Source organism: Sinocyclocheilus rhinocerous, unplaced genomic scaffold (assembly GCF_001515625.1).
Source record: "Sinocyclocheilus rhinocerous isolate Xijiao unplaced genomic scaffold, SAMN03320098_v1.1 scaffold546, whole genome shotgun sequence".
In the NCBI taxonomy this organism is placed as follows: domain Eukaryota; kingdom Metazoa; phylum Chordata; class Actinopteri; order Cypriniformes; family Cyprinidae; genus Sinocyclocheilus; species Sinocyclocheilus rhinocerous.
The window spans coordinates 420,840-424,424 of NW_015661123.1; the positions used below are offsets into that span (position 1 = coordinate 420,840).

The 3,585-nt window shown below is 32.2% G+C and overlaps 1 protein-coding gene across 1 annotated transcript in view; it reads right to left on the reverse strand.

Moving 5' to 3' along the window:
* The window catches only part of LOC107726261 (ras-related protein Rab-26-like), a gene marked incomplete at its 5' end in the record, with an annotated part of 39,478 nt that overhangs the window by 26,683 nt on the left and 9,210 nt on the right, over positions 1-3,585 (reverse strand). The window lies entirely within an intron of this gene.

The following is a 3,585-nucleotide window of genomic DNA, read 5'->3' on the forward strand; positions in this document are numbered from 1 at the left end:
CACACACACACACACACACACACACACTCACACACTCAGACACACACACACACACACACATACTCACACTCACACTCACGCCGCTATTCAGAATGGAGAAGAGAAGGTCTGAATGGAGATGGTTTCATCAACTCTAAACAGCTAGAGTTTGCACGCAAGACGCTTTTAATTAAATCTTAGTTTTTTTGCAAGACAATGCAACTCTGAAGTCTTCAAAACCGAACGTTTGCTTCATGCCGCGTCTCCTAAAGTCCATCCGAGGCCTGCGTTGAGTGACAGGAGCCGAACTGCGTGAGGACTGACAGGAACCGACAGCAGCGTGTCGGGGTCCCATTCAATCACAGCAGTCTGTGCGTCTGAAGCCAACGCGACAGCGATTCAGCTGTGCAGACGGAAATTATTGACAGTTTGTTCGTGAGCATCTCAAAAGCCAGGTGTTCTCCATTTACAATGTCTGAACAAATATATGAGAGGGGGGAATTTTCAATAAAGCAGAAACACGAAGCGCTGCAACCTTGAAACAGTTTACTGCTCGTGGGAGTGAGATCAGAGAGAGACTGTAGATGCTGAAATACATGGTTCAATTTAAAAATACTAATTTAATGATTTATTTAAACCTTTTGAGTTGCAAACATTATTTTGATGAGTTCTGATGAAAATATTTTTGGCTCTTTGACAAATTGCTTTTGTTTCTCTTCTGTAAGTCTCTTTGAATAACAGGGTTATTATAACTAATTTAAAACCTTCATTTGTGTTACTTGAAATAAAATACACTTTAACAGAAATAAAATATAATATAAAAAAAAAAAATTTTCAGACAGTTGCCAAGGCAGCATTTCTCTTTTTCATGTAGTTTAACATGATGTAGTAAAATAACTAAAACTGAAACTGAAATAAAATTAATGAAAACTATACAGACACATTAAAAAAATCTAATAAAATGCACATCAAAAATGATTAAAACAATAACTAAAATTAAAATGAAAACAAAATATAAAAATATAAACTAATTCAAAATATTAATAAGAACAATGTCTCGATGATAAAACAACCCTGTTGAATAAAAGCATCTGCTAAATGCATAAATGTAAATGTTGATCAACTTAATATTGCATGTAATTTAAATTGAAATGTCAATGTTAATTGTAGTAACTTAATGTAATTATCTTGATAACTTTGGAAGTTGGCTGTGGATTTCTAGTTCCCAGCATGCTTAGCATACGACTGCATAAGGAAAATAAATATCGAAATAGTGTTATTTTAGGAGTTTTACATTTATTAATTATTATTCTTTTTTTAGTCAAGAAAATACATAGTATTTATTACTCTTATGTTTGACATTTAAAATAGTTTCTGTTATGATTACATTTTTTTTTTTTTGGTTGCTTAATGATAAGCTTAATGATAATGATCAATCATATTGATCATATGAGCAATAACTGCTCTAATGCCAATGACAAGTATCTTACTTGTTTATTACATTTACATGCTAAATAGGTTGCATTTATTGCTGTGCTATGCTGGTTATTAATTAAACTGATTCATTGATTCCAGGGCCACAACTCAATTATGTTGAAATTAAATTAAACAAATTCATTTTATTGAGTAATCAACTTAGACATTTATTTACGCTACAAATTATTACGTTGACATGATTTAAACAAAGCTATAAACATCTACTGTTACACCGGCCATGCTTCAAAACCTCTGGTCCATGAGTAATGTATATTGTGCATTTAATTGTATTGTACAGTATGTGTCAACTAAATGCACTTTTGGCCCCGTTGACTTTATTTAGAAAATAAATGATCTTAAAATGCATTTTCACTCATTTATTTAATTAGCCTGCAATCTAAGAACAGTCCATAAAAATAAGGCCCAGTGTACTGTAATATTAAGGTAATATTTTATGTATTGATTTAACCATATTTTGAATTATGCATTGAAGTTTGTTGTGTTTTAGATTTAAAATAAATGCTGTAAACATAACAGAAAAAGTACTGGATGTTTTCTGCTCGTACTGGTCATTTTATATATGTATACACACACACACACACACACACACACACACATATAAATGTCATTTTGGACATTTTCTTTTAAAAGACATGAACATACAAACACACACAATTAAGTACATGTAATACCTTTTTTGCATAATTTGACAAATTTATGGCTTGATTTGAAATGACCCAAAATCAAAACAAAAGTGGTATTTATTTTGATTTTTCTTTGTTTTCTTCACACATCACACGCCTCATATTTAACCTCAAGCTCTTCACTGCAGTCGTCTTAGTAACCAACTAACAAACTATTGCTACAATGCTTTTAATAGAGACAAAACAGTGTAAATGACTTTGGGACACTTGTAATTTGTATTAAAATTAATAATAAAAAAAAATATTTTATTAATAATAAAAAAAAAATGTTAGGCAACAAATATTAAAATGATTAGCTTTTTCCTTTTTTGTTTAAATTATCATAATTTTTAAAAATTTAATATATTTTTTTCAGATTTTGTATTTTCCAAAAAAAAAATAATAATAATTTTAAAGCAGTAATTCAATGACTCAGATGTGTCTATATTGTCTGAAATTCTCACTAGTTCTTGAAACTGCCATAATTTAATTCTTAAGAAGCTTGAATGTGTTGTCACCTGTTACGTCGTCACTAATTAAGTAGGCGGAAATATCAACCGATTCATGTCTCCATATAAGATGTGCTGTCTGTTATTTCCCATATGTCAGTATAGCATATGCAAAAGCTGGAACAAAAGACATAAAATGCTGCTTCGAATGCATATTGGCCTGAATACACAACCAGACTGGAGCAGAGGAACAAAGACTCGTCACAAAGTGCCTTTTCAGAGCCCAGTTAGACTGACACAAGTGAGTGGCACTTCAATAACGACTGCAATTAACAATAATCATGTCAAAACCATTTCTGAAGCCCATTATTAACTTGCTCTCAAAACCCTGCCCAAAAATACTATCATTTATTATTGACCCAGAAAGGTGTGAGAGAGAGAGAGAGAGAGAGAGAGAGAGAGAGAGAGAGAGACTCAACTAAAACTACTCACAAACCACTGCACCTTTAGCTCTGAAAGACATTTCATCATTCATATTACCTTTGCGTTTGGCTATAAGGTGGTTGATAATCAAATTAGGCAAATAAGGCAGAGCATTCACTCAATACAGACTCACATATTCAATGAATAAAGCTCATACATCATTGATTTCATCTGAATGGCTTTCAAAGCTCCTCTGAAGAGCGCCTGTGTCCTTTCCCTTCACATTGTGTTTGTTTATCTGATGAGCAGTAGATGATGAATATACTACAGGTCTGCTGATAAAAGAGAGCTGAGGGATCATCATTTCTCATTGGCATTGTATGACAGACAAATGTCAAACTGTTCACGTTTCCTTCCAGATCTGGAAACATGTTCAGGTCACATTTCACCCTAAAATCAAAAGAAATTACTTTTTAATAAATCAGGAAAATGAAGCCTATTTTTAGTTCCACCCAGCCAGATCTCATTTAATGTTATTTTGATCTGAATTTTATTAAGTTATCATTATATATATA